Below are 24,719 nucleotides of genomic sequence, written 5' to 3'. Positions count from 1 at the left end.
TTTCTGATATTAGCCTTCCAGGCAATTACAAATCCAGAGTATCAATCCAAGTGGTTTCTCTCAACCGAAACATAATGAATGTGGGTGTTACTTTCCTTTAAGCTGCACAACATGTTTGACATGATGAATGTTCAAAACAGGACACCAAAACCAAAAATATCACATCGTCCATGTCCAAAGGCAGATCAGCGTGCAATAAATGTGTCCAGAAGTGCATTATGACAGCACAATAAAATAAGTGAGCTTTGCACGATTTGCTCTCTCGTCCAATTCACTGGCACATGGCAGAAAAAATATTGTCATCTGCGCACAGTTCCACAAACAGCCTGCACAAATCCTCTCCTAGCTGTATCTGCTGTGACATCCTATCTCTGACACATCCGAGGTGCGTCTAAAAATGGGAGGCTGTGAAAGATATTGCCGCTACCCACGTATAGAACAGAGAGGGAACAAATTACCACTCAGCTCGGCAGCATTTCTAAACAGTGGAGACATCACAGAATTTTTTTTTTCTTACCAAAAAATAGAGGCATCATCATGGAGGTGGGAAAAGCAAGATGCCACGCAGTCATCAATCCAGTATTATGGTGCCATTTATTACCTCCCACATCACATGTTTGATATGATCATGGAGCTTGTCCATCGGGATCTGCCAAAGAGGAAGATGTTATATCCATTATCCACTTCAAGCATCCGGTACACAGGCCACATGGCAGAAAGTGACAGAATTTCCAGGAAGTTGTCACTGACATTGATAAACATCTATCAAAAAAAAAAAGAGAATAAAAAAAAATCCCCCCCAAAAAAAAATCCCAACAACACAACTTCATGATAATTACCCAGGGATACCCATCCACACTGACAATTAAATCCTACTGGAAACACACCATGCGATTTGCAGACATTAATAAGCAAAATATTGATAGCTGGAAAGGTTTGCACTACACAATGTCTGTACTGACCATTCTAAGGACTGGCCCGAAGATGATATATCATTGTCTCATCCAAAGGTTGCCATTTGAAGTGTGATGTACCAATTAGCCAGGGGGTGTAATTCTGCTCACTGGATTTTCTCACTCGCTCTTCCTAACCCACGTACCAGGTGCCAAAGGGAGAGTGGGCGAGCAGCATCAGCTCGGGCAGGCGATGTTAAAGCGAGGAGGCAGAGGATGCTGCGCTCCCAAGGATGGATCCTTGGGGCCAACATAAGATACCTTCATGGAGCATAACCACCAATGTGATGCTGGTAGAGATCATGTCATGATGGAGCCCAGTTAGCCTTTGATCCAGGCTAATTTTATAACATCAATTGCTTCATGCTCCTTGTCATTTTTGTTCTTCAGACGAGGCTTCTGTTGGCCAGATCTACGCTTACTTAACAAGCTCGCTTTTAAGTAGGTTCCATTATATTTTTCTAAGGATTTTTGCTTTGATCAAAACTCTGACACATCGACTGCCATGTTCAATGTTAATAATTTTTCATCGTATATCCAAGCAATTTCAATTGAATTTGAAATTGAAAAATGTGTGTGTGTGTGTGTGTGACAATAAATTATATGATAATTCCAAAGAAAAGCCAGATGTTGCAAGCTATCTACATCCAACAACTGCTACTGCTGCTGCAAAACACTGCTGGACATAACTCACAATTTTGTGGCATAAAACTAAGGAGAGAAAAATGTAAAATGATAAGGATATTGTTAGTATACTTCAGAACCTGTGCTTGGACACTGAATTCATCACCAAAATATGCCAGAGCCTTTCATGTAGGCTAGACAAGCAGTAAAGGGGACAAGTTGTTACAGTAGACTTGGGCAAACAAACATGACATTGCCTGGATGCCTTATCTCTCAGACTACACTTCTCCAGCCAGCCCACGTCAAGTCCAAATGTACGGTGTCTACCCTGGGCAGGATAAAGCTCACTTTGGCATGCTAAATCCATACCATTTCCAGACCATCATAAAGTAGTATACACAATAGTGCCGTTCACACACACCCAAATTAATGCTTTTTGAAACTCAAATTTTACAACATAGTGCAAAAAACCATTCATTCTTGTGTGTGGACACCAACAAAAAAAAAATCCTAAATGCTGCAATTGTGATGCACAAATCTACCTTGCTTGATTTTTTTTTAAACATCATGATAATTTGCCCTCAGCAGTGGTGTGTGAATGGTAAGCAAAAAGACACGCAAGTTTTTTAATCCCACAATGCAACTCACCACAGTAAGTTCACACACTGGGATGCCCGGGGACCCATCCCTTTAACCATTGCTTCTTCTTTTTTCAAACATCGCAATAATTTGTCCTGCACAGATTGTGTATATGGAGGCAAACAAAACTGATTTATGCATAGCGCTGCAAAAACTGAAAATTTGTGTGTGTGAATGTCGCTACTGATATTGTTGGTGTTTCACATTCAATCACTTTTACTGAAGGGACAAAAGTGATACGGACAAGCTATATTAATCAAACTTCAGTGAGGCAATACAAATAATGCTGTGCAACAACTACTTCAAGGTTAATGTTTTCCTTCTTGAAAAATGTTTGCAGAAATAATACTCCTACTAAGCAGTGATTGCAATTACTGGCTGGTTATGCTCATGCTAGAAACTTTATTATATTATAGGGTCAGATTAACCGATTGACATTACTGAAAATCTGCCACCAAGATACCTATGTTGTTCATTAAATCTCCAGGTGTAATACATTTTTTGAACTGAATATATTATTGGCACATTCTGATAGGCCTGTTTGTTTGTTTGTTTTATTTTAATAGTTTTCAAGCACTATCAGCCCCAGGGCTGTTTTTCAGTGAGTCCATATAAGTTTACAGCATACAAAACAACACGATGTGATGCAGAAAAAAAAAGACAGTATCATTCACAACACAAGAAAGAGCATTTTGACAAAAATGAAAATACAGCAGAGACTGGTTGAAGTTAAAAATGTCATATAAATACAAATACATAAATATTTACAATATCGATGATTATGTTACGCTAAATCATGTGAGTGGGCAGAGCCCCCCAAAAAAATTCTAGACAAGGCCTATTAAAAAAAAAAACCCACCAAATCATGGATTATGCAGCTCTGAAATTACCTGATGAAAACAGAGTTTAAAAGATCAATGTTTGACAAACATTGATTTAACTGGTTTCACATCTGAGATTAATTGTGTTAATTAACTGTGTTGTTTACAAATATCAACCTTACTCAGCAAAAGAAATGAGCGGAAGTAGTTTTGTGTAGACATCCATCACGTGAGATGAGAATTACCCATTTCCGCAATAAAAGTTTTATTGGAGCTCATGACATTTTCAATATCAGATTTGAACATGAAATTGAAGAGAGTAACATTCATAAAACAATGTAGTAAAATGTGTCTTCACTACCAAATTAAGTAACACACACACACACACACACACACACATGCATGATACATGTAAGGCTCAACATTAAAGGTGGCTCAGAGCCACAAGAAATTTAGATGTTGGGCCACCCACTTTTTAACAAATTATAAGTTTTGGTGGACCATAATTAGTCCACCAAAAATTTATGAATTCATACATTGCTCTCAATGGCCCAAATTCACGAAGGTGGTACAAATGAAACCATGGTTTAAACCATGGACAAAAACCATGGAGCACCAAGTGTCGCACAGAATATTTCGTTACGAAATTGGTCATTTCGTTGACAAAATGACCGTTTTGTTAACGAAATTATCATTTCGTAGACGAAATGTTCATTTAATTACAAAATGTTGTCATTTCGTATCAAAATAATCATTTCATTGACGAAATGACTGATTTCGTAACGAAATATTCCATGCGACACTTGGTGCTCCATGGTTTTTGTCTATGGTTTAAACCATGGTTTCATTTGTACCATCTTCATGAATTCGGGCCAATGTGTTCTTCTCTGCCTTAAAAGGGTAGAATAACTTTTGGCTCAGTGCTAGATAACTGCACGCATTGTAGCCAGTTGCCGCGATGAAGGTTGCCATATTGCGGCTAGTCTTCAAAGCCAAATTCACTCTATTTTATGGGCAAACTCAGCCAAACTTTTTTTTTCTTCCCATAGCCACACTCAGTCTCATGATAGAAGTAAGTATACTCCTTTGTTAAATATGTTTACTTCATGAATATGATGGTGCCATGGAAAATCATGTTTATGCCACAAGTCAATGTAGTGCCTAATAGCATGTCTGCCAATTTTAACATAATTCTCATAATTTATGATCATTTTTAATACTATGTCAAAGAATTTTTTTTTCTTTAGAATTTCTTAGTCAAAGTATGTGGTATTTTGAAGCACTTCATCATATTTTCACAAAATTATAGATTGCTGTATGATTCAAATGTTCCATTAAATCATTTATTTTCATACTTTCCTTTATTTTTCTGCCCAGCAAAATTAATATTGTAACACAAGTGAAAATAAAATGTAGTGATTAGTTGATGTTTATGTTGAGCCTTTATACATACATACATAAATATATGTTTACACAATCATACAATCACACAATCACACACACACACACACACACACACACACACACACACACACACACACATATATATATATATATATATATATATATATATATATACAAATAAATGAGTAATTACAATTCTATGCTGCACTTTCATGTGTGTAAAGTTTGTATATCATTTCGTAAATGATTCGTATGATGCTATGGAGGACCATTGTTATTCAGGCAAATGATGTTATTCAAAGGTTCATCAATCCAGAAATGAAATAATTGATTTAGCATAATTATGTTATATTGGTATATATTGGTGTTGTTGTTGGTTTTTTTTTTTCTTAGTGATCCATTTCCTTCAAGCTTTGCTTTTCAGGAGATCACTCTCTCCATCGCCTTTTCTATTTTCTTTGTTGCAATTGCAAAGTGTGCATTGTTCTCTTTTTTTTTGCTACACTATCATTCGTTCATATATTTTCTATCATACTCAATGATTTGTCCTTTCAAATTGTTTAACAGTTGAACTGATAAATGTATCATCTTGTATTATGTATTTCCTTTTATTGATGGAAATGAAATAACTGAATTGAAAAAAAAAAGGTTCAAGGTTCAATAAATGAAATTATGTTTGTTAATCCAAAGATGAAAAGAAGATGTGTACTATAAACAAACCTTTGAAATTATGAAATTTATTTTGTTTATGGATATAATGAACCTTTAAAATAACAAACCTTTGGAATAATGAACAGTAACCAATAAATCAACATTTATCTTATATCTATTATGTAAACGCATACTACAACATTAATAGAATGATCTTCTTGTTTTCTTCTTTGAAGAGACAGCAGACTCTGGTAGGACATGTAAGAGCAGGGTCTAATTATGTTTATTGAATTACATTGGGTTCTAGATGGCACACTCTGGCGTGTATATCATGCTCTCGATAAAACGAACCATCATATTTTGTTTCATTGCCCTTGATATCTGACAGGGAAGACTTTTATTGCTTTTAGACAAGAGCAGAGTGCCTGTGGCAAAATTACAGTGACTAGACTAGTTTCCCTTTCGCCCACTGCACTGCAAAGAAGCAAGAAAATAACACTGAAAAATGCTAGGAATATGATGTATGTATCAAGAGTGGAGTGTTGAGGAACTGCTATTCATTACATTCACAAGGTTATCAGTATTGTGGCATATGTACATATGCCCTATCAATGTTACTACTATACATCATTAATTTCTTTGGTTGGGGAAAAAAAGTCAAATCATGGGTCTAGATTGTCAGACTAGGGGGAGCCAGGCAGTAGCTATGGCGACGGCACAACTGGACAAGGCAACAACGAAAGCGTGGCTGTTACCAGGGATGTGTGTACAATCTCTCTTATGCCTTCATGAATAATACAGCACAGTGTACCTCAGATCTTTACATTATATTCATCCACTGTCTGCTGTTGATATTTCTTTTAAAGTGATTTGGTCATATGGCATACTTTAACAAAGTATGCTGGTTAAAACTCTTCAGCTCAATTACTATTTGCCACCTTTCAAGGGCCGGACATACCCTTTATCTGTTGAACTTGGACTATGTTCATCATCCCCCATTTAAGGGATAGTTGGCATTAGAACTAGACACACATGTGCCACATGGATTTTGTCCTTACCCTTTGAAGGATAGTTCCAAATATACACTCGGGCACATATCTATAGGAAATACATGTTCCCATAAGGGGAACATATGTCCGTGTGAAGTGCATCTATGAGAACAGCACAAAATCAACTCATCCTCAACAACTTATGATGTAAAAATTGTTTCAGCATTTGTAACACCTGTACATTCCTCTTTGTAAGATCCTGCATAATGATATAACATTCTTGATTTGTCAGAAGTTGGTACTTCTAAGCTTTACAGTTTCTTCTAGAATATCATGTAAACAAATAAGACTATGTAAATATGAAAAAAATGTCCGAATTTTGGTCACAACTTCCATCACATGAATGTCTCCTGCACATGTATTCAGGATTGTCTCCATTCTCATGAATGGGAAAGAAAAATAAATGAAGCTTTATCAAATTCTTCTGTCTTTTACGGTGGTTTCTAGGGTAACTATACTTGGATTCAGAATAGTAATACAGTCTTTCTAGCAATAACTCCTGTACAATGATCCCTTTGATGTATGTGAGTTAACCATTATTTCTGGTAGCAAACCACAACACCTCATATAATGCATAAAAACTGTTACGTCCCTTTGCTTTTGAGGATGCCACTTCTCTGGTCATTGAAGTATGCAAAGCTGGAAGATGGCCAGCAGATAGGAAACCCGCACTTCCTGTCCCTGGATATTCCTGACATAGCGGCACATTAAAGGTGCTGTTTAACATTGGGAACGGTGATTTAAAAAATGTTCAAATTATATTTGATGCATATGTGTAGGTCAGTCGTATCAAAAAACATCCTACCATATACACATTTTGCCCTAAAGCCTAAAATATAAGGAGATATCACAATTTTTCTCACTAAACCAAAACTGTAGATGGTTTAGTCTAGATACAATTTTATAATAGCTGTTGTTCATATTTTGTATATTTAGCAATACTTAACATTGATTATACTCATTTACTTTCTACGCTGGTTGTTTCTATCCCTAACTTGTATTTTATAACTATTTTGAAGCACTAAAGCTGAATTTTTGTTTCATCTGCAAATGGTAAACAATGCCTTTAACTTTCAAAATTTTGTATCCTATATTCTGATGCTAGAACAAGATTTTAGTTTTGACTGGTGGTGACTAATGACTTTATGCACCAAATCACTCATGAACAAGAATAATTGGAGGTTTTGATTATTGAATGTTCATCAAACTCATCTTCATTATATACTTATAATGATGGACCTACTACATTGACTCTTTTTTTTTTCTTTTCATGCATGCTCTTTTGTTTTGTTTGATTTTTGTACTGAAAATCTCTGCTACATTTCTTGTAATGCAGTATAATACTCTAGTACAATATAGGCCCTAGTGTCATTTCACAGAATGTACAAGAAGACTGTTTGTAGTTATCTATTGGGAAAAAATATATATGTATACATATATATATATATATATATATATATATATATATATATATATATAGCAATGCAAGCATGTGAATGAGATAACCCCCTCCCCCCCCCCCCCCCCCAAAAAAAAAAATGCAACAACAACAACCACCAATAACAACAGCATCACAAAGAAATATTGTTTAAAAAAAAAATTGAGACAAAAATTAAGGTGATATCTGTGCAGAAGCTGTTTGGATCTATACACGTGACCATTATGAAACTGAACTGTAGGCAGTAATATGAACTTCAACGGGTCTGTTTTCTGTTATTTGTGAGGATCTATGTTTCGTCTTGTTTTGTTCTGTTTTGTTTTGCTTTGTTTTTTGCTTTTTTTGTTCCCGGATGACACAGGATGCACCTTCATCAAAACCAAACTATTTGGCATTGCGCTTATTAAGTTCTGCATCCGGAATTATAAACTGTTTAATTTGTTGTGTATTTTTCACAACAAACAGCAGCACAAGAATAGAATTACATGATCATTCAAACATTATTGCTGGTAGCCACGAACATTTGACAAAATAAAATGATCTTTCATAATGTTAGGTTGGAGGTAAGATTTACATTCCAAATTTCCAACGCTGGGATTGGAAGGTAGCAAGGGAATAGAACAGAAACTGGGGCTTAGAGATTTAACACATGACAGATTTGTGACAAACGAAATAGACCTATCAAAAATCTGGTTTACAAGCCCACAAATAGACACAAAATTGTTATAAGCATACAAGCAGATAGAGAAGAGAAATCAGTATGAGTTACAGAAAACATAGAAAGGTTAGCTTCCATGTCGTAAACTCATACAGCCGACATTCAATGCCTCTAGAAAAAAAAATATTGAAGGTTGCTTCTGGCACAGTTTCTTTCCCCGGTTGTTTGCATTGCAGCATTGTAAAAATCTATTTTTATACCAACAGAGTTGTAAATACACTTACATATCTGCATGAAAAATAGGGTCACAAATTAACACAAAATTAAATAACATTGTTGTCTGTGTGAAGCACCGATAAGCATTTATGGTTAATTACAACCTGAAAGTTGTTCTTTAGTTATGTTTTGTGTGTGCATTGATGTACACCATTTGCTATGTAATTTCTGTACCAGGATAGTCCTCACTTTATTTCTTTGAAAGAGTTTATTTCACACTCATTACTTACAGACTTTATAGTAAACCCTTCAAAAAGTTTGGAAAGCTGACTTCAGTTGTAAATTTCTCCAGCTTGTAAGCACTATACAATACATGCTTGCTATCAATGGAAAGATCATTAAAGTCTCTTTGAAATGATATCCTATTCATTATGATTATGCTATCAAGTACAGGGCTGTACTCAAAAGTGTCTGATAAAGTCTGCATTGAAAAGCTGCAAAATGGACAAGAACGGTCCTTGTGAATGAGAATGGTGGTGAAGAATAAAGAGAACATGTTCTTTTATGTTATGTCTTTTGTTCTCAACTGGTCAGCCATGAAGACAAATTTCAATAGACATCTTAATTTCACATTCAAGTTTTCAGTGGTGCCATGCCAGGCAATTTTGATAGCTCATCAAGTGTGGATGGTTGTACATCATGCCACGTGTAACCAATGCTCAAAAAGCCCGCGCCATAGGGCAAATTGAAGCTGAGATGCTTCAAAAAGATGACAACGCAAGACCACATAGAGCGAGACTTGTGCGCAACTTTCTCTCTCTCGAGAGAGAGAGCATCACTAGAATGGACTGGACTGCATGCAGTCCCGACCTCAACGCCATAGAATATCTTTGGGATCAATTTGGTCGAGCTGTGGGGAAGAGGATCACAAATCCAACGACATGGGCAGGACTCCGTCAGATACTGGTTGACGAGTGGAACGCCATTCCTCAGCAGCGGAATCACGAAGCTAATCAACAGCGTGAGGACATGGTGCCAGGCGGTGGTGCAAGCACTTGAGTCGTCCACCAGATACTGAACCCCGATCATGTTCATTGACAATTTTAAAGACAAAGTAAACATAAAGTAAACATAAAGTAAAGACAAAATAATGCAAACTGAAGACAAAATAAAGATGAAACTCCAATAAAACCAAGACCATATCATTTCACTTCTTTATGTCTTTGTTGTGGTTAATGTGGCGTGGTTCTGTGAGATAAAATGTTTTGAGTCATGATCGCCTGTATTTGTGTGTGTGTGTGTGTGCGTGTGTGTGTGTGTGTGTGCGTTTGTTTATCTGTTTGGTTGAATGCATACATGTTTCACTCCATAAAAATGCTGATGTTTCACTCCATAAAAATGCTGATGTTACTGTAAATTTAATGAACACCAAAGAAACAATGGGGAACTCACTCATAACGAGGAAATTCCATTAGGAACGTCAAAAATTGGGCCAATTTGCAGCTTTTAAATTCTGACTTTACCTCATATTTGTAAGTACTGCACCTTCATGTATACGATATTCATAACAAGTATGGTATCATTTTAAAGGGAATTAAACAATCTTTGTGTGGTGCTAAGCACAAATAAATCATTTCTAAGGAAATATGAGAAATGATTGATCAAACTCAGATTTCCAAACTTTTTTTGAAGGGTTTAGTTGGCATTATATACCCCCCCCCCCCCCCAAAAAAAAAAAAAGATTATCATAAAGATTATGACATCGCATCATCATTCAGTTTTGGGACCGTGTGGTTTGTTTGTTTGTTTGTTTGTTCATTTCCATCTGAGAAGATGGCTGGATAGCCCATATTCAGCTACACTAAGCTGGTCTTCCATGGGGTCCAGTTGGATGTGAGGTGGGACCACTTCATCGGGTTAAACACCCTGCTCTTTGCAATGAATGAATGAAACGGGATCTCTTACGTGCATGAGTTGTGACTCTCTCATATACGGGACTTCCATGTTATGTCCTATCCGAGGGACAGAGTGTTTTGCCTCTTGCTAGAGGGGATGGTATGATTACACACAACATTGCTCAGTCCAGACTCGGGTACGAACCCGGGCCCTTAGGATCGTAAGGCAGACGCGCTACTGACTGAGCCAACTCACCGCCCTGTGGAAGAACAGTCATATTTTGCAAATATGACTGAACGGGCAATCCCCCGTTTCTTCATACTGTATGTATATGCAATGTATATGGAACTTGTGTGTGTGTGTGTTTTTTAATCTGAAGACGGAAATAAAAACAAACAAACAACATCATCAGTGTCATCAATTTTCACCTGTTGAAGAAGGAATGTCCACTGTAATGCCTGTGAATATGATTGAGATCATGCAAGCTAAGTTTGAACAATTTGATTGTTAGATAAGAAGCTGATTCTCAATCAAATGATTAAACATGGTCACAACTGTTTATTTTATCACTAAAACGTTACAGACTCACTTAATATATTGATTGATAATATATTGGTTGGAAATGAAAATAAAAACATGAATGATGATGAAGATGAATAGGGAGTCTTACCAAATTTGTTCACAACCCTAGGAAGCTGATCACCCTGCACGCAATAATAATCCATTTTGTCGATCAGAACTGTAAGTAACCTGGCCCCAGGTGCATAAAAGTTGAGATCAAACATATATCAGAAAATCAAACATATGTCTGTAAATCCTTAATCTTGATTGGCTGAACTCTGACTTAATTTTGATTTTCTGACATATGTTTGATTGCATCTGTTTTTATTCGACAGGGCCCTGATGTGCTTTATAACTGATAAGGGAAGTGGAATAATGGAAATACAAATGAAGTCACTGAGCACTGATAGGGGGAGGAGAAATCCAGTTGCAATAAATACATGATGATAGGTAGGCACTGGTCACTTTCTCGAAAATGGAATCATATGTTTGAATGAACAACAATATCCTATGCTGCCTGATCTTGCCTCTGGATGCTGAAATTAATGAAATTCGACAACATATAGGAACAAGGGTGTGGAGCAACAACTGCAACAACAAAAGCAGCAATAAAGAGTCATCTTGAGAACAAGATGACATCCTGAAGCATCTCACAGGTTCACAGCGAGGACAGCGCGATTTCAAGGAGATCCCAGAAAAAAAAAAAGTGTTGGGAGGCAGATATTGCACTGGTCCGACAGAAATCAATTCAAGGCGATATCTTTGTTGGTTATAAGATGCATCATTCGGTCACAACGGAGAGAAAAATGTAGTCTTTTTTGTCCTTTTGCCTTGAGGGGGTCTGTGTTTACTTTAGATTTACTTACATATATGTATGAGTATCTGGCCAATCTGTAATGTAATTATGGGATTTTTTTTCCATTACTTCATTACTTACGTACATTAATTTTCGTATTCAAAAACAAATAAACAACTAAGTTTTGTGTGATTACAAAGTTTCGATTATAAGGTCATGATGTTACAGTTATTTGGTCACATTTAGTACACCAAGTTATTTTTCATCACGAGCCTTAATCCTTAAACGGATAAAACTCTGAGTACACTAATCTTTAATTATTCATTCTCTAACTCTGCAGAGAAGATGATGAAATGATGCAATTACTTGATGTAATGGTGTATCATCCAGCTACATTGGTATAGCACTACCTGCTATATGAACATTCCTGTGGATCTTTGAAATGGTGAACAAGTTCCACACATAAAGCAACAAATAAGAGTAAACACTGTTGTTGCTTCTTATAAAATATTTTTTTTCCCCTGGAGGGTGTGTGAGATCAGTTAACAAAAAGACTCAAACTTGAACAAGGTACATTATGTAGTATATCACAGTCATCCAAGTGCGTAATTACATTTCATCATGTTGATCTGGTTAACTTAGTCTACAAAAAGGGTGCTAAGGCACATGAAGCAGAAAGAACAAAATGAAATCCATTCATGAAAACTGATAAATCATTAGGATCTCCATGGAAGCAGCTCCATACCATTAAACAAGAAAACTTACATACTCCTCCAATTCATTCAGTGAGGGTACATGCTGGTATTGAGCAGAAACAAAATCTTAAGTGGTCATGGCTGCATTTTTTTTCCTTTTTTTTTTTGTGCCAAAATGCCCAAATTCAGTACAAATGACACCAACATTTTATCACAGGATATGACTCATACACCTGGATTGAATTGATATTGAGGCAGCAACAGGGGTAAAAAAAAGTGGGAGAGAGGAGATGGAGAAGAAAGGAGACACAAAAGGAGCTGCCTGAGGGGTTATTTTCAACTAATAATACCAATGTCTCATATCCAAGACAGAGATATTCATTTGCCCACAACATCATCTCCGCGAGTTGGCCTGGCATTGTTTGATTCTTGGGTTGACTGGCGTCCAGGATTAAGCCATTTGAGTGCAAAGATGGAGGGGGAAATTGGAGGAAATGGGCTTATTGTGTAACTCGCCGTAAAGCAATCTTGCCAATTTAGGGATGTACCTGATTTAGCAGACATGTGGGTAGGCTTATTTCCACACATGCAGACACACACACACACACACACTCTGTGCATGAGATTAGTTTTTAGTCATATAAATGCATAGGGATTGAGTGAATATGACACTGATGTATGACTGTAGAATGACTTGTACAAACATGAAGAGATCCCTTCTAAGACAGGATTCCACTTGTTAACCTACAAAAATGTACCACTGAATTGAGGAAAATGTATGTCCCTGCCCTCCTCCTCCCCCCCCCCCCAAAAAAAAAAAAAAAAAACCACACCCATACACACAAGTTCTTTCTTATGACAGCTGGAATTATCATCATGCCAGTATTTAGAAGTTTGATTTCAGGAACCCCAAGATCTACACTGTACTGAAGCAAAATTGTTTACAACCACGCTGTTGACTGTTTTTTTGTAGAGCTATTTGATGAAGGGCAATTTTCACTGTACATCTTGTTTGGGTTTTTTTCAAGCACAATTAGGTATCTAATTTTGTTTCAGTTCACTTTTTCTGTCATTTAATGATGGTGAAAATTGTTTTGTTCACGCATATAAAGATCATTCGAAGAGTTTAAAAGCAAAAACTGATATATGCATTCTTACCAACTTGAGGTATTTGACATTGATGCTGCCAGAAAAAGAAAGAAAATAATGAAATTATATATGTGAAAACTTATAAAGTTATAATTTGAAAAATATTTGTTATTTCATGAGTGCAGTACCACTGAAAAGATATAATTTTTTTTTCTATTTGATGATGTCCTTATTTTGAAAATGGTATTCTTTTTTTTTTTGCATCCAAACTCTTCATTTAAATGAACACAGTGAATAACAAAGGACTGTGATTGCTTGATCATAACCCCTCTCCCTTCCTACCCCCCCCCCCCATACCATCCTGCAATCTGGTGGAGATGTCAATACATCAGCCATCAGCATCCTGTTGCTATGCGTTGTTGGGAAGAGTTACTACACGATGGAGATACCCGACACTCTCCACAGCCTGGACGTGTTGCGGTGCAGTCTCGTCATCGGAATCTCAACAATCCATGTCACGGCTGAGTGGGTCTGGGGATCTCCGCTGCTTGTGATTATGGCCCCTGCTCATTACCGACACATTACCGTGCCAACATGAAAGTGATTAGTGAGCTTTGCATTACGCTGTGAAGAATTCTCTTTTTCACTGTCGGTTCCTCCTTCTCCTTTCGCAGAGGCAACTGTTAGTGGTAAAGACACGTCTGGTAGAGGGGCTCATGTTTATCACAATGTGACCAAATGCCTGATAGAGTCACTGAACAACTTCTTAATTCTGGTATCTTTCATTCTGCAGATTACCTGGTACATGCTTTCCAACTAATGTAGAATTTGTGTCTCTTTATTTCCAAATATAATGTATTCCAAAAATGGTCATCATTTTGATGTTTTGTTTGGTAGTAAACATGAACTGGGCCTTGTTTTATCAAGATAGAGTTATTGTTGATTGTGAAATCGCCGATATCTCTGATCGACTTAAAAGCGGCTATAACGTTCAATGGGCTAAAAGTTTCCATTTTGCAAAGAGACTTTAAGTAGATTTAAAGCTATAGTTGATTTGGGAGGGAGTAAAAAATTGATTTTGGGTCTCTTGATAAAATAGACTCATATATAGTTGATTTGGAAGTAAATGTTGATTTATGGACTTGTAGTTGATCTAGGAGAGTTATCATGGATTTTCTGGACTTATACTGATAATTAATTTTATTTTTTGATTAAACGCGCACCTGGTGTACTTTGAAAAGTAATCTATCATGATTTTTTTTTTAACTCTGATTATTTTAGGGCAATATCACATTTATACTCTTTGATCTATCTATTTTGTCCAAGTATTTTTCCAGGGGTGGGATTGGGGTGGGGAGAGGGTCAATGAAAGCAAATTGGTCCGGAAAGTTGTAGTGAACTAAAGGTTAAACAGAATAATGTCACTCCGCTTATGAAATAGAATCAGAACAATGGATAAAGTCATGTTACGATTTGAACGCTTTATTTCCTTTGCAAAATGAACCCTAACATTTTGTGTGTCACACATGAATGTTTGCAGGAACCAGCAAAAGTTTAATGTTCACAAATTGAACATCTTTGTGGAACATGACCAAATGTTCCGCCTTCAAGCTGTACATCTGATGAATTAACAAGACTTTGTATTGCATAACAGCAAAGGTAATGAAATTTTAGTACACATGTATTTCAGTATTTATGATAAATAATTTAGCTTTATATGCCCAGGCACTTAGCTCAACTCGCCAAGCTTTTCAATGAACATTAAACCAACCAAACTTGACCTACATTATAGATTACCTATCCTACTCACTTGTAGGAACACATGGCCGTCACCACATTTTCAAAAGTGGGGTGGCCCACTTCCGGGTTTCTTCAGCTGACAAGTAAAAAAAGAAAAAGAAAAAGGTCTTCAGTGAAAAAACAAAGGTCTTGCTCACTCCCAGTGATGATAATAATCCCTATAGGTAGTCTGTAGCTATGATATAATGTATGTGCATGCAGTCAATGCTTAGAAGCACCACCTGTAACATTGTGCTGATCAAAATTAAACTAACTTGCTGCTATGAACACAGCTTTGAAAATATGCAATGCAGTCCATCATACTCCACACTTGCTTGCTGGAAATCTGTTTGCATACAAGTAAAAAAAAAGCACTACACAAAACTTCAAAGCCTTTAAAGCCTTCAACTAGCATGCTGTAAGTATGATGCCAACCACTTAAAAACAGGCTGAATATTTCCTCCATGTGCTGACAAGTGCAGCTTTATAGTTTGCCATGCACCTTTCCATTTGCTCATTAGCATATCAATTGAAGCAATGAATACATGTCACTCTGCTGTCCATCCAGAATCCATCTTCTTTTACGCATCCTTACCATCATCCCCGTGCACACGTGCCACAAAATGCCAGCCACAGCCGACCCATCGGTGTGCACTTTCAAACGTGCGTATAATTGGTTAAAATGCAGTCCTTTTTTGTCCTCCAGGGCAAAACATGAGTCATACAAAGCACGGACCTCTCGAAACCTTCGTCCCTCATATTCCTTACTACCATGAATAAGGGTCGGCTCCACTTTCAAGCCATGTATAGATGCTGCCAAAATTAAGTGTGTGTTCAACAGCTGTTGAATGGTGGTACAAATTCATATCATTTAAGTTTACAGTGATTGACTACAAGAAGCACTATAAAGGGGGGAAAAAGTAACCATACTTACAACTGAGGATTTTATATAGTCACAATAAAGCATAGCACTACATAACTGTAAAATTGTGAGATATGGCTGCTATGATGGTTAACATTAAACTTGGTGCTAAGAATCTGCTTTTTTTTTTCTTTTCTGTATTTTGTTTAACCTGTTTGCTACAAGATTCTGAATCTCCACTCTGGATTCTGTGTCAGGCACTGTGGACAGTGTTCACAGTGCTATGGGGCTTTTATGGTCAGGAGAAGGGTCTGGGGTAAATTGTCAAGGGGGTTATTGTCCTAGAATCCCTTCATGTTCTCAATGAAAATTGGCTAAGAACAGGAGGCTGCATTGATTTTGATACTAGTGGACTTTAGGTTTACTTCATTAGACTGACACTGACTAACATATTCTCACATTTCATGAGTGTTACGACAAAACTGGTGCCCTGGCATTTAATTTTCCTGAATTTGGTACCATAATTTGCAATCTTTTGACCCCCACCCCCTCCCCCAACCACCACCACCGCCATAGTTGGCATTTAAAATTTGACAAGTTATGAAACAGAGTTGCATGTTGCAATGAGTAATTAAATAAGATATGGCCCTTTAAGTTGACACATATTTTGCAGTTACAATTCATGCATGAATTCATGATTGCATCTTGTTCCTTTTTTCTGTTCCTGCTGAGACCAACCCTTCAGCAGAGCGTGGGAGTGTACTCAATTGGAAATGAAAGACTAAGATGCAACATGAGACATACTTGCTTCTTCATGGTGGAATTGGCTTTCAATAAACTTCATCCCCCTCTCCCCTCCCCTCCTCCTCCCACTGAACTTCAAAAAAAAGCATGAAAAGCACAGCAAAAAGCAATCCCCTCTGTATACCACATATCACACCATACACTGGAAGACTCTTCTGAGAAAGGCAGGTGTCTACCGATCACACACCGGTGGGCACCGTGGACCGCCCGCTATCATCAACCCCTTTCACGCTAACCAGCTCCATCTTCACACCCCAGTGGGTGTGCGAATGAGATTAGAGGGGAGAAAATTAAGATGACAGAGGGGTAAGGGAGAAGGAAGTGGGGGAGGGGGGAGATGAGAGAGTTATATTACAGGAAAATATTGGGAAAAGGCTTGTTTGTGGGCAGATTAATTTATCCCTGTTACATTTTCTACTTCTGCTATTCAAAAGGGTGGAACAAACAGGATAGATTTCCATTGAGATGTGATTATTGTGCATACAGTGGTGCATCTTTATTTGCCCTTATGCATTTTCAAACAATTCTAGAGTAGCCTATCTACCTGGCATGTATAGACCAAGTACAGATATCAAGGAGCAGCAATGTCATTACTACTGAAATCTAGAGATTGAATCTCCAGCTTTCATATTGCTTCAACATTGATTGTAATATCTCTGAGCACCGAAATGTGCTAGAGCAAGTACAGCATTCTTTCTCTGTGTGTTACATCAACAAACTATACACGCTTACGAAGACTGGTTATTCGGAGCAAGATTTCACTATGACAGCAAATGAGAGGGGGAAAAATAACCTACCTTTAAGAAGTTCTGAATATAATTTTAGGCTATCCAAATCAGCATTAGATATGAAGTTAGGTTTATCTTCTATGAAAACACTCTTCTATATTTTTATGATCTCCTGTTCCTCTGTCGTAAGTGTCCTTACTCTTATTGTACAGTACTTTAAATTCTATGGCCATAGTCTCCATACATATTTATTTATATCCATGTTGTTGTTGTATTTCTCTAAGTTCACTAGTTCTTTGCAGATAAGGTGTATTTTCTCTACTCTTCATTTTCAAATTGGTTCAATCTTATCAGCACATCCTCTTTAAGTAAACAGAAATTAATCTGTACAACTTGTACGATGATACTTGCCGAATTCCATTCCAAAGACTTCTTTGGTCAATGAGAATTCATTACAGATTTAAAAATGAAAAGTTGCACACAAACACACACACACACACACACACACACACACACACACACACACATACAAGGTATGTCTATGCATTGAAAAGTACACTGTCTGAATAAGATATGATTTTTCTGCATTACAATGACCTTAATGCAACTGAGATGTCCTATCAACTACCATTTGATTCACAAATGCCATCATATTGTGAAGTGGCCTATGTCTAGTTTAGATTCCCTATGTATTTTATAAAGATACATGCTGCACTATCACATTGTTACTGTGATCTGTCTACTTGAGTCACCCATAATGTATATCATTAACAAATTATCATATACTGCTAATGTGACCTATGTCAAGTTGAGATGTCTTATGTACATCTGTACTATCAAAATATTGTTAATATGACTTATATCAAGTTGAGATGCCCTATGTACATTCTGTAGTACATGCTATACATATAATATAAATGTGACTTATATCGAGCTGAGATGCCCTATATGTATGTCTTTCATACATGCATTAATGTCACCTACCTTATGCCTCTGTATGGATTGAGCAGCAATTTAATATGCACACACATCTTTTCTCCTGTTCCATCTACACTATATATACATATATATATAGGCCTACATACATTGTACAGAAGGCAGAAATTGCCTTTTTTGAGGGGGTGGGGTGGGGGTCAAAAAGGAGATGGGTAGGAAGGTGTTGGTGTTCTCTTGTTTTTCTCTGTGTGTGTGTGCGTGAGTGTGTTGTATGTGTGTGTTTGTATATGTGTACGTGTGTGTGTGCAGCAGTCCATGAAATGCACTGGGCTATCCACTTATGAGCCCCAGGGAATGAGTTGTTATAAAGATCGATTGATTGGACTGCGCAAGCTCTACTACTAGTATACTGTTCCCTTCCACAACACTGTGTCATTTCAGTTTACATGATTTGTACCGTCAGTTATAGCATAAAAACATGCCTGGGATCTAATGATTGAGAAATCATCTTGCATTTCTCACAATGCATTTTTGACTGAAAAAGGAAAATCATCTCTCATCTCCACCTTTATCTGAATTATGTTGAAAATATTTTCATAATAAAACTTTATGAAAGCTGGAGATTAAGTGAGAATTCATATCATAGATTCAAGATTCAAGATTCAAGATTCAAGATCAGCATCTGGGAATCTATCATATCAGCATCTGGGAATCTACATCTTATACAAGCAATGCTTTTGATGTAGATTCCTCATGTTTCACATGTTTTGTCTTAAATGCTGTATTTGACAATTTACCCATGAAATTTTTTGCTATGTTTATGGTTTATTTCTTGAAACATGGAATATGGAACAATAAAAACAAACAAGCGATCATTGTATGAGCATAAAGCATTTGATTACTTCAGAAAGATTTCCTGGTTCAATAAAACTAGCACAAACATCCATTTCTTTATTGATTAAAAAACAGCTAAGTAGGCCTAATAAAAGACGCCAGCACCGTGAATATAAAACGGGAGCTGGTAAGGGAGATGTCGATCTTACATCACGGAATTTTCTGCAGAATACCTCTGAGAGCAATAGCTGTTTCTGAAATGGCATTTTGCCTGATCAAAAACTTCCAACCAGTCAACCTTCAAGATAGCTGAGATGCTTTGCATGCAACCATTTTCAATCATTCATATAATTATTTGAATTTATATTTCAATGTTTATCATTGCGAAAGGGGTGCGAACAAAAGAACGCTTAATTTCTAACCCGCAACTCTTCTATTTAAAGAAAACGATAAACGAGCGTCTATTAATATATCTTACCTTGTGACAGGAATTCTACATCAATCAGCGGCAAAATCATCAATGTCCTCTCCACGAGTACTCCTATTTTGACATCCGTTCGAGAAACAAAAAATGTATCAGAGCACTTGATCTTCCATCCCAAATCAATTCAGTTTATCACTTCCAATGCAAGTTTCCAAATTGTTCTCAGAGGAAGGATTACACATACCAGCAGCTCGCGGCAAGGCAGGCACGACCAAAGTGTGCGTGTGAAGTTCAACAATTCACCATCGCAGTGCAGTTTCACAACAGCGGCTAAGAAATCTCGTTCGCGCCAAATGCGCGCCGTTTAGAGTTACAGAGACGCGATGCGTGTGAGCGGACAGGAGAAATGAGAGAAAAAGGAGAAAAATAGAGAGTGCAGGAGAGCGCGGGAGGGGGGGGGGGGGGGGGATTGACTAGAGAGAGAATCGGAGAGAGGAAACCCAAAACGTTGACTCACGTTGCTACCATCAAATATTGAAGCCTCCATGCGTGGCAAATGCCATGCAGCGCTTTGAAACTCAAAATTTCTGACAAGCGGCCAGTATGCATGCATGCGCCTGGTGAAAATTCGTCCACAGTTTCCCCAAGAGAGAGAAGCTTCACATCTAAAGATGACCGTGTTCCGATTCTTCTCTCCTCACCACGGCGCGCTCGTGCAATCTTTTGAAGCTGGGAGGGCAGGACTATCAGCGACCTCCGCGACATCTAAATTAATTGCGGGGAATTATCGGGGGGGGGGGGGGATGGGGAGGGTGAAAGAGAGGGCTGGAAGATTTATCCTGTTACCATTCAATTTGAGAGAGCTCATCAAAACACACATCCTCTCCGTTGGGGCTCGATACAATTCTGCTTCCGATCTTCCGCGCACACAATACTCATCTCGATAATTGCTTCCTAAATCAAAACAAATACGATTTGAAGCTCAAAGTCATTGGACCAATCAATAATCTTTGTGTATTTTTCTCCAGCTGGGGAAGATTTGGATACTTCGATCTCGCGAGAATATTTTGTATTCAAAAAATCACCCCCCCCCCAAAAAAAAAAAAAAAAAATTATGAATTTCAATTTCTTTGCAGGGTAATTTCCCATCAGTAAGTAATGAAGAGAGGGTACACACACACACGCACACACACACACACATATATATATATATATATATCATTCCAAGAGATCGATCCAGACCTACACGTACGCGGTGTCTCATTGTGAAGCATAATAGTGGAAGAAGTCAAGGTTTGAAGGCGGAGTTGCTCTGTACTTCTCCCTTTAATCCAAAAGCTTGATTAAAGAGAAAAGTTGAGAGCAACCTCCTCTAACTAGATTTGTTCAATATATATATATATATATATATATATATATATATATATATATATATATTCATATAACATATATTGTATATATTATATAAATTGTTTATGTTGTATATTACACACTGTATATATTTCAATTTAAATGATAAATCAAAAAGGGAATCTGGATTGTGGAAAAAAATCATCAAAACGTGAAAATAATCAGGACGATTACAGTGACTACGTTGGGACAATATTAGGGCATCTTTGATACCTAAAGCATGAATTTATATCATAACCATCATCATAATGCTTACAATATAAATTTATGCTATGATATGTATAATAATTGTATCAATTGTCACGGTACATAGACTAATTTTGCAGATATTGTATTATTGGTATATACTGTTGTTATTTTTTTTAGAGTGATCCACGTCTTACAAGCATCCAGTAGATCACTTTTTTCCAACGCTATAACTTTTGTCAACATAGCAAAGTGTACATTGTTTTCTCATTATGGATTATGATTATCGGTATATGTATATGTATATATATATATATATATATATATATATATATATATATACTTTATGACTTGTTTCTTCTTTCAACAATATGAATTGACAAATTAAATATATTCTTTGTAGGCCTTCTACACGTTTTGTTGGATAGAAATAAACTTCATAATTGAAATGAATCGAATGATGTGCTCGCTGAAGAGTATGTCAGGAAGTGAACAAGTTCTATCGGATCATTTTTATGTCGCTCACGTTCTCTCTCTAAATGCAGTCTTGATCAACGTGTATGGTCAGCAGAAGGATGGGAGATGGAAATGTATCCCCCCCCCCCCCCATCAGACATGGTTGTTGAACAGGTTCACATGGTCTCATTTCCTTTTTCTTCTTCTTCTTCTTCTTCTTCTTCTTCTTCTTCTTCTTCTTTCATATTTTCTTTTCTCTCGCAGCTGCAGGCTCTCACATTATTATGTCCCTATGACTGTTTTGTTGGTGTTTTCTCTTTCTTTTCTCGTTGTTGTTGTTGTTGTGTGTAGGTGTGCCAGCGTGCTTGTTCACGTGCACCTGCGTGCGTGCGTGCGGTGAATGTATGCGTTATTAGGTGATCCGAGTATCCTCTCAGATCACCTTCTGTATCTGTACTGATTCTTTGTTTTTCTTCTTCTTCTTCTTCTTCTTCTTCTTCTTCTTCTTCTTCTTCTTCTTTTTCTTCTTTCTCCTCAAAAGTTGTGTAAAGGTTAGCTCAGAAAGTCCTCTGCCTATCAATTTCAAAATTTAACCATATATGTATCGTGTCCCAAAGACGACAGATCTAGTTGTGTTTTTGTATTGTATTTTTTTCTGGGGACCTACACCCCCACAAGTATCTGCTTTTCTGTAGGCTCCCCTGTACATCTTAATTAATCTTGATTATATACAAATGTAATACGAATTTAACGTAAGGGTATTCTAGACTGATTTAGATCCATTTTGTACCATGATTTGTTATCTAAAGTCTGTATATACACTGAATTTTCAAATATTTGTTACTATTCGTTGCATGATCTCTGGTCCTTGGAAGTCTGTTACAATTAAAATTTGTGTGTAAACTTGACAGATGAAATGAATGAAAATAAAATGGCAAATGGTACAAAACATAGTCAGATAATCAAGGTATATAAGTAAATATAAGAACACCTTTAAATAAGGTCGATTTCAAACAGCTGATGTCTTAGGCTCCGCGAATATTGACGCGACAGAACCGCTACTCAAGGCAATACAAATAAATCTAGAAAGCTTCACTCCTTTGCTTCCCCATTCTCCCCTCCCTTTTAAAAGGCAGGTGATAAATTGCGTTTTCGTGTCCTGACATCTGAAAGGTGGTGTTCGTCCTGTTACCTCTTGAACAGTGTTATGTGTATACTCCTCATCTCCACCCCAACTCAATGCCCCCCCCCCCCCCTCTCCCATTCCGCCCACAATCTCCTCATTGGCAACTCACACGACTTGTGGAATGCATATTTGCACAAATATCCAATATTACGAATGCTGTTTTCCTCCCTGCCTTCAGTGAAGGCCCGCCAGACAGGAACAGCATAAACTGTCATCTCCCGCCTGAGTAAATACCTCGCATTGCTGATGTTTCGGGTCTACATCGCGAGAGACCGACCGAGGCGCGAGGCAGTTCACGAAGTGATGACACACGCTTAAACACACATAGCAAGTGGATGGGGTCTAACACGCCCTTTTCAGTCAGCATATTTGGACTAGCATCTAATATGCCTCTCAAATTTCATGCCCCACGCTCACGACCAACGTTGCTACCGTTTCCATCTCACTCTTTTATATACGCCCCCAGCCGAGCAAAGGGAAAAGCCATGATGGAGTTTAAGGAGCGCCCATCCCATACGCTTTCATCATCACATGTGATCGCATCACACGTGACAATTACGAGGGCGACATTTAACGAACATAAACAATGGTGACAGTGAAGAAACAATTCCATGCGGCACTGTTATGGAGGAACACACCGCCATCTCCATTAAGAATGTCATCAATTTTTCGGGGCTGCCTATATACAGCACACTGTATGATGAGAAAACAACACATTGTGAGAAACATATGGAATAAACATATGGAATGATTTAAATGAGAATACAAAAGCATGTTCAACTTTGTCAAGTTTTAGAGTATTATTGTAAAAGGGAAATATTTAACAAAATGTGAATTTGGGAAGTGAAATTGTTAATGCTTTGTAATCATGTCGCTGATGTTTATACATTTTACTACATTTTTAAAATATAATCTGTTTCTCTATGAATTTTTTTCAGTTGTAACAAGGAGGTACGTACCTCCTTGGTTGTAAACTGCAGAAAAGTGCTTGTGTGTGAGTGGGTGGGTACGACTATGTAAAACTTTTAAAATGTTTGTGTAATATGAACTTTGATTTGTGTTAGAATAAGATTTTGTTACTGGGCCCCATCGATACAAGCCCTGCTTCACAGGGGTCCATGACCTTTCAATGTCTTTCACATGTGTTCACTTTCCGATATAATTACATGCATATTTTTGCTTGCATGTGTATACGTATGTTTTTACTGAATGGTTGAATAAAATTGAATTGAATTGAATTGGACTGAAAATCATTCCTGCAGTAAGTGTACACCTAAAGTCGATTAATATGCTACAATGAAACAGATAGCGCGAAACATTCATTACGTCTCTAGCACGAAAGTTTTGATGAGACCAAGGAAATACACATTATATGTCATTCAAATTTTGTATATTATACGAGCATATCATTATGATAATTTCATGCTCGTATACAAAATATGAAGATCTGTATCCTTGATGGTAGGATACTGTAATGAGGCTGCTTCGTTGGTGGTGTTTCCCTAAAGATACCAAGATCATGTTTGGTGCAATGGCAACCACCACCCCACCCCCCCTCCCCCCCCCCCCCACAAAAAAAGAACAACAACTCATAGTTAACTTGAGCAGCTTCCATGACTTCGTT

The 24,719-nt window shown here is 37.3% G+C and overlaps 1 protein-coding gene across 1 annotated transcript in view; it reads right to left on the bottom strand.

Moving 5' to 3' along the window:
• The window catches only part of LOC139745462 (uncharacterized), a 42,794-nt gene extending 22,831 nt beyond the window's left edge, over nucleotides 1–19,963 (bottom strand). The window contains exon 1 of the mRNA XM_071655852.1: nucleotides 19,912–19,963. The gene's annotated coding sequence lies outside the window, so the exon portion shown is untranslated. The remainder of the gene's footprint in view (nucleotides 1–19,911) is intronic.
• Between the last annotated feature and the right edge of the window lie 4,756 nt (nucleotides 19,964–24,719).

Source organism: Diadema antillarum, unplaced genomic scaffold (genome assembly GCF_040938485.1).
Source record: "Diadema antillarum isolate AM-2024a unplaced genomic scaffold, OU_Dant_1.0 seq00001268_RagTag, whole genome shotgun sequence".
NCBI lineage: Eukaryota > Metazoa > Echinodermata > Echinoidea > Diadematoida > Diadematidae > Diadema > Diadema antillarum.
This window is presented reverse-complemented; position numbering and strand designations above follow the sequence as displayed.